This window comes from Strix aluco, chromosome 4 (assembly GCF_031877795.1).
Source record: "Strix aluco isolate bStrAlu1 chromosome 4, bStrAlu1.hap1, whole genome shotgun sequence".
NCBI lineage: Eukaryota > Metazoa > Chordata > Aves > Strigiformes > Strigidae > Strix > Strix aluco.
The window spans coordinates 115,634,931-115,647,649 of record NC_133934.1 but is presented as its reverse complement, the minus strand read 5'-3'; the positions used below and the strand labels follow the sequence as shown (position 1 = coordinate 115,647,649).

At 40.7% G+C, this 12,719-nt stretch overlaps 1 protein-coding gene across 4 annotated transcripts in view; it reads right to left on the bottom strand.

Annotated features, from left to right (window-relative positions):
• TUNAR (transmembrane neural differentiation associated intracellular calcium regulator) overlaps nucleotides 1-12,719 on the bottom strand; it is a 166,799-nt gene that overhangs the window by 128,926 nt on the left and 25,154 nt on the right. Inside the window, exon 1 of one of the 4 annotated variants that reach the window (XM_074821581.1) lies at nucleotides 7,932-8,067. The exons of the other annotated variants lie outside the window; for them this stretch is intronic. The gene's annotated coding sequence lies outside the window, so the exon portion shown is untranslated. Of the gene's footprint in view, nucleotides 1-7,931; nucleotides 8,068-12,719 lie in introns of those variants that run through there. 4 annotated transcript variants of the gene reach the window in all.

Below are 12,719 nucleotides of genomic sequence, written 5' to 3'. Positions count from 1 at the left end.
TCTGTATCTACTTTGGTGAGCCAAGTAGCCAACTGGACTCAGTGCCTATTTAGTTAGCTGTCTGAGATAAGCAGGGTTTAGTGTGCAGTATTTGTTGATTCTAAGCATAAAAGGATCTCATCTCTCCACTTTAGTTAATAGGATTATATACGCTGGGCAATTTGCAGTGTGTCAAATCCCACACTGAAACCTTTACTCAAGTAATTGTTTCATCTCCAGATTTTGAGTCACAATCACAGATAGTTTTTGCACAGAGCTTGTATTATAGAAAAATAAATAATGTCTTAGGCTGCCGAGCAGAGCAAGTGAAAGTAACTTTGTAATCAGTTTGTTTGAAATTTAAACCATCTAAACCTGTATCTGCTTACATTGGATATATTTTTGAGCAACATGCAAAGAAAATAAGTGGTGTCCCCACGACAACAGACAGGATCATGACAGCTTTTGTGAGGAAATGCCCTGGCTCAGTGCCAATTGCCTGGACCTTTCCATCACATCAGGCCTCATACTACAAGTTCTCTGGAGTGGAAGAGCCCCAAGGAAGCGATGATCCATTGATGGGTAAAGCATTAGACAACAGTGAAAATTCAGAAGAGTGTATCGAGTCAAGACTGATGCTTTCTCTTTCTCCTGTTCTCTATACCTTATGAGTATTTTGGAAGAAGACAAGAGAGATGCAGAGGTGCTCTGAACTAAAGGCTGATATCTGAACCTAAGGTTATATGTCACCTATTTTTGTGCAGCAAATGTTGCAGCAAGCCAGTGCCATTTAAACACAACATTCAGGACTCCAACCTACTGCCTGTGTTTGCATCTACATCAGTACCTGAACCCGACAAAGACCCTTTCAGAAAAAAAAAAGCTATAATCTCCAAACAGACATGAAGGAGACTGCAATAGGTGCCTGCTGCATTTTCAGATCCGCACTCTGTGCTATTTCACTATCAGGTGGATGAACACAGATGGGTAGAACAACACACTACCTCCTCCTGCCTCTCCCAATACCAATTTCACCCAAAGCACACACTTCACACGACCAGACGGAGAGCACATACCAGTAAAAGAGCTGTTCCCAGACAGACTTACCCCTCTAGCTCTCCTCACACCTCTCTGAAACAGGGTCCTGCAGACAGAAAGATGAGCATCCCTGACCTGCTTCCTACAGGCTGACCCACCGTCACACTAACTGCTGAAATTTGTAACCAGCTAATGAGACTGCTAGCAACACGAGAGAGCTACTTCTCAGCCCACAAAGCTAGGTTTCCTAGAGGACAGTGAAACGCACAGTACACCTGTAAATGGTTGGGGGTCTTATGGTTTCAGTGTTCAAGGAAAAGGGAAGCGTCCAGCAAAACACACCACAGTTCTCTACCAGCTACACTTTTTCTTTGTTTACAAAAAAAAGAGTTAAGTTGGATTGTTTCTCTTTAATCTCGTCAACATCAACAAAAACTCACTTGCAGCAGGATGCCCTACAAATTCACATGTGTTTCACTGTTTACATCGCTCTTGTTCAGCCACATCTAATCCTTCCACTGGGACTTGTCTGGGGGTGAATCAGAAGCTGGGTTTCTTCTAAAGCACTGGCTTGAAGCCCCTATCTAGAAACCCCACTTTCAAAAGACAAGTAATTTAGCTTGCCAACCAGTACTTAAAAAAAAAAGGGGGGGGGGGGAGAAGTACCACTAACAGTGTAGATAAACACAGTAATATACAATACTTGCTCCCCAAACTATAGTATTAATTTCACAGTCCTTTCATCTAGATAGTTAATTTTACTAGGTCCACCAGTTTAATTTTACCCCTCTTACAGTAACACTGAACTCAGAGGTTTAGATTGCTGAGTTCTGCAGGGTGGCGATGCCCAGTGCAAATTGCCACCAGCCTGGTGACAGGAGCCTCTCCAGCCCCTTGAGCCCTTCCCACACAGGCTCTCTTGCCCTGGGGGGTACCTGGCAATGGAAATTTTGCATTTACTTTTAGCCTGAATCATCAGGTTTGAACACAGCTCTAAGCTACTGGTTGCTTTCACACCCTTCCTCCACATACACAGACTGCAAAGTAAGACAGCGTACAGCATGTCTTTCCAAATGGAGGAAAGCAGTAACAAACCCAGCCTTTGCAGTGAAGCTCACTGGCACAACTCACACATCAGAGCAAGGAGCTGGAAGGTGTCTCGCATAAGGGCTCTTGAAAAGCATCCTCCTACTAGGCAAGCCTAGAGCAACCTCCTACTTCACTCTCGGATCCAGATGTGACAAGAGACAAAGAAAACTGTTGTTGCTGAAGTCAGCAGTTTTGCCTGAGCTCTGTCCTCAAGGACAAGGGACAATATTAAAGTCTGCCAACGTGAGGGGGTATAAAAGTTCACTGGATGCTTGAAAACTGGTGGAAGCCTTCTTACCATTGCAATGCCTGTCTTGGCAGAGTTTACCTGCAGCAATCATTGAATTATTACCTATTTAGACAGAAGTCTGCTTTACTACTGCTTATGTTTAACAGGGGCCAAGATTTACATTTCTATCAGACAGCGTTAAGTGAGAATGAGTCAGGAATACATAAAAAAGTGAAAGGATCAACCCAGCCTTAATTTACATCCACAGGGTCCTAAAACAGAGAATAAAAACTTGCTTTTCTCCACATTGTTCTTGTGCAACAGGATCTGCTTAGCTGCTTGTCATTGGCCACAAATTAAATTATAAAATATAAAGTGAGCTCCTATGGTATTTTTAGTTATTGCAATTGCCATGGAAATTGTAATGGCAATAACCGTTTGGGGAAAGTGTTGAGGCAAATAGGATTTTAAATTTTTCTATCTATCATCCATGGCTGGAGAAAGAATACACTAAATGGTTTAATACATCTTTGCCAGTCAGTGAATAAGCCATGACAAGGTAAGAGAACAGGTTATTTGAGTTGTTGGAAGGTCTTTCCTCTGATCAAACCCAGCTACATCTCTGTCAGAGGCAATATTTTTCCCCAGCAGCTCCTGCACCTACACACATAATTTAATCCCAAGTCTCCCTTTCAAGGCAGTTGTTCCTCTTCAATAACTTCCTAACAACTGTGACTTCATCTTCTGTGTAGTACAACCAGCAGAGAGCAAGCACTGGATGTTCAGTGGGAACATCACCCCTGCAAAGACATGAGTTGATGGAGAGCTTCCCCAGACGCCGCAGTGGCATGTTTTGCCTCTGGTCAGGGAGATGTGGCCACAGGCATAAAGCCAGTGAACTGCGTGGAGAGGTGACTAATAACAAGCTGAACTCAAGCTAGAAAATATTTCGCATGACTAAGTACTACTTCAATAGGAAAATAAACCTTTATCCATAACCACCCAAAACCACTTGTGTCTGGTGTAATATGGCTCCCATCACAGAACACGAGTGCTCTGCATTACAAAGTGGGAAAGGAATATTGTCCCCATTTTGGGACACAGTCAAGTTACCATTACTTGGCAAGGTCCCATTTTCCAGTGAAGCTGCATGTACTGTTATCACCTGTCACACATGCAAAATAAAAGATACATAAAGCCTGATCTTTTTAATTGAAGCTGATACATTTAACCTCTTGCAAGTGTGAAGTAAAAAGCACGAACACACTTGGTTGACTGATGGTAACCTCAGGAAGCAGCAGTTCAGCTGGACATCTGAGCCAGCATTTAGGGAGCCAAGCTACGCAGAGACAGATCACAGGTCCCATAGAAAAATCCACAGGCAAGGAGATAACCCAGCATAAATTTCTTACATTGTCAGTCATTATTCTAACTATATGGTCTCAGCTTGAGGTTTGCAGACACCTTTTAAACAATTACGACACTGACAGTTTTTATTATGTTGTTTATTACTCTGAGGGGTTTATGTTGCACATTTTACTGAATCAGTGTTTCCAATATTGTTCTTCTGGACAGCAACTAGTGTTTTCATAGCCAACAATAACTCTCAAGGTCTCTTAAAAGCCTAAGTATTTATTGATACATAAAGTTATAGTTGCCTAGTACTTTTTAAGTATTTTTTCATGATCCAAATATTAATAAGCTTATTCTTATTTTTCAAAAAACAGCATCACAATATAAACATCAAATATATTTGGAGAATTTTGGGAATGAAAACCTTTTCATTACTTTTATGTTCTTTCATTTCAGTGCATTTGTTTTAGATTTAATCCTACTATAAGCATGAGTGGTATGTGTTTGTTCCCTGCTATAGATTATGTTTAGGACTTGGAACAGTCTAGCCCTGCAACCTCTGACAAAACATTTGCCGCTTTATCATAAGTTCCACTCAAATCTCCTTTTTTAAATTATCGATACTGTGTGGCAAAGAAGTTTGTAGACAAGGGAAAAAAATATCCTGGATGATTTCCTGCCCTGAAACACTGATGTGAACATAGATAGTGCACAAAGTACTCAGTGTTGCACAATAAACCACACATAGTAGGTTCATGATCCCAGATCATCCCACACTCTAAAACCATGGGCACTTGTGTACATAGACAGAAAGGACATTGATAAGCAGTTTGAGACGGACCATCTATTACTAGCTATGTAAAACCTTACAACCCATGTGTGTATAAGCAACAACATTCCACCCAGCAAACCTATTTGAGCATTTTCACTGTTCCACTTCTTTCCCCTTTAAGCTTTAACCCAGGCCCCTGGATATTCAGCCCAATGACCTACCATAGGAGAAATCCCAACTTGCCCAAGGGGTAAACAGGCATTTAAGACAGTATATGTCAGGCATTTTCAGAAATATTCACAATCACCCTGGGTATATTTTTATTATTAAAGTCATGATGCAACCCCACACTGACAGTCTCCTCTCTGCCATTTTTAGGCCTGGAGCTCTTCAGGTGGGAATAGAGGTTGCAAAAGGGGATTCCTGGCTCAATTTAAATTGCAATGTAGATTTCTTTGTAAATGCCAAGATTTTACTTGACCTGTCACACTCCAGTTTCCCTGCTGTCATAATCCAGGTTGCAAAGCCACACACTGCTCTGTTCCAGACATACACACTGTCCCAAGTCTTTGGATCATTGCACCAAAGTGCACAAGTTAGATGAAAAGATGGCTAAAGTCAAGGAAGGGAGATTTATGAATATTGCAGCCTTCTTAAATACCTTTAAAGCAGGCAACTTCCAGAATTAGTACTGGTGTAATCTAAATACTAATGCACCTTGATGCTCTATTCTAACAAAAGACATTAACCACACAGAGAAAATAGATGATTGACCTTAACTCATAGCTTCAGTATGAGATGGGTTTATCCTACAGGCCTGGTCTCCAGATGCATGCCTTTGCCATGTCCTACCTATAAGTCAGGAGGAGAGATGGTGTGATCACCTCTTCTTAGGATCACCGCAGTTCCTTTTGAGAGGAGACTCAGGTATGTTGGGAGGGAAGGAGCTCCCTCATGGTCCAGCCTGACCCTGGGGTTCAGGGAGGAGAGCAGTCCCACTCACATACCAACTCATCACGATTACAAACCCTGTGTTGGTTTTATGTGGACGGATCAAACATGGGACAACCTGATCCACTGTGGCACTGAAACAAGTCCTGTTCAGAGTGACACTCTGGTCATTCATTAATGAAGCAGTTGTTTTGCTATGAGATTATACAGGGTGTTCAACCCAAACAGACTCCAGTTCAAGCTTGCTTTTAATTAGGCTACAGAGACTTTAGTAGCACAGTGGTTATGACTGCTAATGTTTTGTTCTGCAATCAGTTCTTAACAAATTTGTGAAACAAAGTTCCCCGATAAAGAAAAAAAAAATTAGAAATTAAGAAAAAAAAATTAGAAGAGCTTTGAAGACAGACTCAAAAATTATTCACACCCTGAAAAAATCCTGTGTCAGAGAATAAACTGCAAGGTGAAGAGTAACTATACTGTGTTCAGAAGTTAAAGGCTGGATATGACTCTAGGGCTGTATTTAAGAAGTTCAGACAGAAAGCAGATGCTGACAGTAAGGAGGTATAACTCAGATGAGATGGTTTCAAATGGGCCATCTGGCCAGCAGACACACAGACACGGCAATTGGAAAACCTGAAGACACCTCATTATAGCACATCACAACTGAGACTATGACTTTATTTCCTGCTCTGCTTAAGAAAGCTTGCCCATACACATAGAGCCGAGGCAACAGCTACTCCGATTCAGGGCTGACCCAGGAAGGCTCAGGTTTTGGCTGCCTGCACCACCTCTCAGCAGTATGGGAACTTGCAAAGTAAAGGCAGCAGCTGTCTTTATGAGGGAGATCCATCAGGAGCCCTGCATGCTGTCACTACAGTGCTCCCATGCAGACTGGAGCTGAGGCAGGGCTCCAGGCACCAGCACTGCACTTCTGGAGAAAACATCTGCCACAGGTGCTAGGAGGACAATAGGCATTCCTATAGGCAGAGGCTGGTTAATCCTTCCTGGCTGAACTTGGTGCTTACAGATAGTCACCAATGCTTTGGGTCATGGCTAACATTTTTATTCTCTTGCTTCTTTCCCCTCCACATCCTCTTTCATGATACAGAGAGGCCAACAAGGAGGTTGGAAGGAAGACATTCAGAGACCTCAAGGCCATGACTCATACAGAATTCATTCTATTATTTACACTGTGAAGGCATTAAAATATAGTTACCTAAAGTCTTACAGCACACATGCTCTGCTACACTGAAAGATTCCTTAACAGACACATTCACCATCTTCAATAATATAATATGGATTTTTTTTCCACCACTTCTTTCCAGCTGTGATGACTGACACTCAAGCCTCTATTATAAACATTGCAAATAAGTTAAATTCTTACAAGGCAAAAGTTTTTTCCTATGAAACACTACATATAGCATGCACTTAGGTTTTATCTGTTGGGTTGCTTTTTGTCTGTGCCTTTGGGGATGCTTTTTTGTTTAACTGGAAGAGAAAAGGTTATTTTCTTCCTTTTCTTGGCAGGGTAGGGAATGAGGAGGGAGGGAAAAGGGAAGGAATGAAGAAATTAGAGCCCAAAGTTTTCTGTTGTGGAGTCACACAATAAACCCCAAAGCCCTACACACACTCACACAACATTTAAAGGAGCCTACAAAAGTAAAATCATACTGTTCCCTGATACCAAGTGTTAAAGATGGAGAAAAACTCCTTTTTCTTCATCACTAAGAACCAGTTTGAACCAACAGCAAAAGGCTGTTTCTAACACTATCTTTCTCCCATGTTTAATGAATACATCAGATCTCTGCTCCAGCCCTCGTTGTAGTATAAATATGCTTTTTAAGGCGGCAGGTCAGCATTCATTTTAATAACTGCCATTCCTGTGTTCTCTCACATCAGGAATGGGGAAGATGGTAAAGCTGTTTCTGCTGGGATGTGGGGCAGACTGTAGCTCGTATCTCCTGAAGCCTATTTTCTTCCTCAGAAGGCAATCCTGTGCAGAGGGTATTAGCATTCACACTCCAGTATAAATACCTCCCTATTCATTGATAACATCATGGACTAGAATTACCAAGCCACTGACTCTGTTTCTGGCTTCCTGCAAGTCGATGATTTAGCTTTTACCTTGTGGATTAGTTTTAACCAGTGGGAAAAGTGCATCCTAAATATCCTTGAGTAATCTTGTGATGAAATCCAGTTGTTTTTATTTGTGAAGTTTCCTTTGTCTTCACTGTTCTTTCTTTTCATGATTTAATCTCCTTGGATGCTCTTCATATTTTATTTTTAAACTCCAAGCATTTCTACTCCTTCATCAATTTGTATTATATGTAGGATTTATACTTTTTTCTGTCCAATTCAGATGTATAATGCATTAGCTTGGTTGAAAACTTCTGCAAGTTCTCCAAGACTGCACAATGTTTAAAATAAACTGATTTCCCACACTAGTCAGCCCAGAAAATTTAATGCCTCAAGCACTGTAATAACATGGTTTTAAATAGACTGCTGAAATATTAATCTTACCATTCATTATTCTTTCACTCTGCCTCTGTTGTTTGATTTTTTTCCTCATGCCATCCGATGTCCTCTCTGTCTATGTTTCAGTATCCTCTGGACATCATTGCATCTATAGGATGACTCACATGCTGGGAGAGCTATGTGTTTTAAGCCTCACTCTGTTCCAAAGGAACACATTCCTTATGCTTCACATGGAGCCAATTTTCTTTGAAACATCTGACTTGTCTTTCAAAAAAGATCTTCTTTGAGTTTAAAGATCTATTTATATTAAAGTTTGTAATACTGTAGGTATCTTTGGTGACCAAACTGTAGCATTATCTTTTTTCCTTGGGCTTGGCATTCCTCTAGTTGTTCTGCCAAGTCACAAAAAGGCAAATGAGCCCCTCAGCAATTCTCTTGCTGCAGGCTCAGAAGTTGAGCCTCCCACAATTCATCCAGCACAAGCCCTATGCCCTGCTGCAGGAATCTTTTCCTGGGTATAAGCACACAGAGATCATCCTAGCCTTCTCTGAAAGACTGAATTTCATCCAAGTTTAGTGTGCGAGACCTGACCTTGACCTGTGAATTTGATCCCCATGACAAATAAGAGATTCCATGCTTACCACTTGGCTGTCTCACCAGATGTTTCTTCACTCTAAGGACAGGCTGTTTGATGACTGCCAGTTGAAAAAAACCACTATTTTTAGCTACTAAAAATGATCCTTAAGATTCCACTGTGCCTTGGTGAGATGCATGAAAGTATTTCCTCCTTTGCTTGGGGCTTTATGCCCTACAGAGGAGGGAAAGATGAACACAGATATTAATGAAGATGACTATCACTTCTTCCTCAATTACTTACACTCCACACTGCAGTCAGATGCCTGGAAACAGACAATAAAGATTCCAACATAGAGGAAAAGTGCCTTCTTCTAAATTCAGCCACCCACCTTCTGGCATGGCCAGACCACACAGAGACAATGAAGGAATCAGCCAAAAGATATTTTCTTCGACTTTTTCTAAAGAAAATGGAATTAAGTGACTGCACCTGATTATTTTGGTTGAAGTGACTGACATTCATGTTTTCCTCAAAGCAATTTTATTACCTCTGTATACAGGTTTCATAACAACCAGCAGTGAAGACATGAAAGACACCAAGAAAGTTCCAGGTCTAAAAAATTCAATTCACAACTGGCAGCCTGATAGAAAACATCAGGGCTCTTTATATCATTTACTGAGTAAGCTAATTGGTGGAAAGAAAATAGTACACAGACTTAAAAAAAAAATTAAGATAGAGAGGTACAACTTAAAGTTTCCAGCCACAAGCAGACCAGTTCAGTTTTACTTTCAGTCTGCAATTATCTAAGAACTTATCTCATTTATATGGTAATAACTTGTCTCATGTCAACTCAACAAGCAGAGATAGCAGCTATGCAGCGCTGGCCCCCTGAATGCTCTGGCTGGCTAAAGCCTCCCACCGTGGGTGGATGGACCTCCCTGGGCTCAGAGCGCCAATTAGACTTGCCAATGAGCCAAGCCTAGCAGTGCTGTGAAGAGCATAACAAAGGCAGGGAATTTCTTGTCGCTATGAATTTAACTTAACTCTTTGTAGTTTTGCACATACTCAGCATGAAAACATTTTTAGAGATATTTATTTGCCCAGGGGAGACTTACTGCAGCAGTTTGGAAAGAGCTGTTCCTCAGTAAGGAGCAGCAAAATTTCATGGCAAGGTTCAGAAGTTACTCCAGGATGATTACCATAGCTGCAAAGCCGTATATTCTCTAAAATTCCAACTAAATATAGATAAAGTGAGAAAAGAGGCCAGAACAGATCTGGACATTCATGAGAGAAAGGCTTTGGTCTTCGCCGGTTTCAGTGGTAATTCCTAAAGGGTGCCTTATCCCCACACCAAAGCAGAGGGGTGCATGGAGACCTCTGGGTTCCAACTAACCCTATGGATCTCAGATATATTTGAAGTTAGGTAATTTAGGAACAACAAGACAACTGATGTTATTTGGGTGGAAGGGCAGAAAGGAAGACCAGGGTTTGATTTATGACCCTGTTGTAATATTATTATACATTGTGTTGCTTTTTTCTCTTCCAGAAAATACAGGCGGATTTCAGGAGGATCAGGTCTATCCTCACTCCCTCATCCCTTTGCAGAGCATAGGAACAGGCCGCCTGCTCAGATCACACTGCTGATTAAACACTGGGAGTCAGGTGTTTTAGGAACACTGATTTAAAATGCTTTGAATTCAGAACATTAAGTATTATATGGGATTTACTTATTGTATTTAAATATGATTCAGCAATTTGTATTGAAATACTATCATATACATAGGATAACTGATGGTAAAATAAAAGGATTTAACATCAATATGTTTGAGGACTGCATTGTTCTTTTACACAGAGGATGTTACACATGAAAGTCTTAACCCCTACCACATCACGGTAAACCCTGAGCCCCACAGTCCAGAGAAAGTCACTTTAAGATGTCAGTTAGAGTTTCTGACCATCAGGAAGGGTTGGATTTGCATCACTTCATCTCTAAAACCATCCCTTTAGCCACAGTGCTTCAGGTGCATGTTAAGAGTGTGAAATTAAGGTTAGCAGTTCAGAAAAAAACTCTGAAAGGGATCCTAGAAGTTTTATTGTAAGTGCAGCTCTGCTCACCATCCCAGCAATAACAAACCTCATCTATTTCCATCCCAGCATAATCATAATATTCCCAATCTCAGTCATATCACGGACTCATGGAGGTGTAGGATCATGGACTGCTGCACCGGGACAGAGGGAATGAAAATACTTTTGTGAAGCATTGGTACAAAGATGCTAGCCATCAACAGATAAGTCAGTTTGGGACAATCAGTAGACTTGGGAGAAACATGTGAAGATAACACAACACAAACAAGAAATTGTTTTGCCTTAGTTGATACAAGCAGAGCTGAGTTTATAGGCCCAGGTCAGGAGGTTGAGCTTTTAAGCCTGAATGCAGAGGAGTCAGTCTCCTGCCAGCTCAGGAGCCAGGGAGAGTTTTGATAGTGAGCAGCTGCAATCTATGCTATCTTTTAAAAAAGTTAAAATAAAATATAAGCAGGCATAGAACTGCTTCTCAGTTGAGAACAATAGCATCAATAATGAATTTTCACTATTAATAAATCCTGTCTCCAGAGTTTTCCCAGAAAGCTTAATAAATCTTTCATTGTGCTTCATTCTGAGAAGTAATACAAAAGAAGACTCTGAAAATCTTAAGGAGAGGTGAAGGAACTGGTTAAAGTTTTTGAAATGCTAATAGCTATGAGGAAGCATTAGTGCAGTTTAGCTCTGATTTCATCAGGAGTGGAATAGCTATGAGAGAGATTTAATGAGCAAGACATCCAGCACAGTGCTATTAAATGCTTCTCAAGCATAATAGGGTAATATTCCAAAAACACTGCAACTACCACACCATAGTCTTCAGCAGAGAGAGCATTGCCTCAGTAGCATTCCAGAATTCCCCCCCCAGATATTAGAACCCAAATATCACACACACCATGTCCACATAAGGGAATCTTGTACCATGGAGAACGGTCTCTCTTCTGATTCCCATAACACAAGACAAAAGGCCAAGCACTCAGGGCAGAACAAAAAGCCAAGACAAGCATCTTACAGTCTGGAAAGTTAAAAAATAGTGAGGGTAAACCTCATTTGAAGTTGCAATGAAAAGATCAGTCTCTAACGGCTTGAAATGAACATGCTCATACACACACGTAAACATTTTAAATATGTCTTCAAAGTCCCGTTGGATTCTAATGCTCCTCTGATGATTAAAGCTGATTCTCCTCCTCAGTAAATAACTCAATAGCAAAGAACTGCTTGGCCTCAAAGAAAGATGAACAATGGGCCAAGACTTTAGATAGCTGCTCTTTTCTGAGAGATTTTGGCCTTAATTTTGACTTTGTGAGGAGAGGTTTCTGCCAAAGAGGAAGTCACACAAATAAAGTTGAAATGTTTGTATTCACAACAGCAATTTAGAATCAGTGTTTTCTGACCTTTATTCTGTTAGTAGAAGAAACAGCTGATGTCATGAAAAGAGAACCCAGCAACATAATTTATATAAGCAACTGCCACAGGAGAGTAATCTTCTTATTCAAGGACAAAGTACTGTTTTGTTCTAGCTGTGGTCTGACAGGTTCTCCTGTGATACAGTATGCTAGTATCATCTGATACTTGGGAGTACAGATACCCAGGAATGTTGTCTAGAGTATGGTCCAGAAAGCAAAATACTATTCTGTGTTTCCTGGTCTTTTTAGTTTATTTAATGTTAGCACAAAGATACATCTAAGTACTGAAGAGCAATCTGATTAGGAGTGAGATTTCCAGTAATAAAGCACTCCTAAAAAACCAGGCAACTCAAGTTCCCTCCCCCTTAGAAGCAAGCATTTTTAAACTTGAGACTTTAAAGCAGGGTAAAACCTTTCCCAGGTTAATTCTATTAACTCTGATGGGTCAGAATATGGTTTTTCCTAACACACCACTAGGCCTGATCCTAACCCCATGGGAACCTTTTGGATCAGACCCTAATAAGGGACATACTGGACAAACACACATACACACAAAAGATATTAATTCTTTATATAAAAAAAAAATGCATGAACTTGAACCACACATGTTCTCAATATTGCTTTTATCAGATGATTATATAGATCAAGGAAAGATACCACTGAGTCTGCAACAACAGTCACAGAGCAGAAGCCTCTTGGAGTGCACCTGAGTCTTTCTCTCCACACAGCAAAATGCCAACTCAACAAGCTTCTGTGAAAAATTGAGGTATTCAC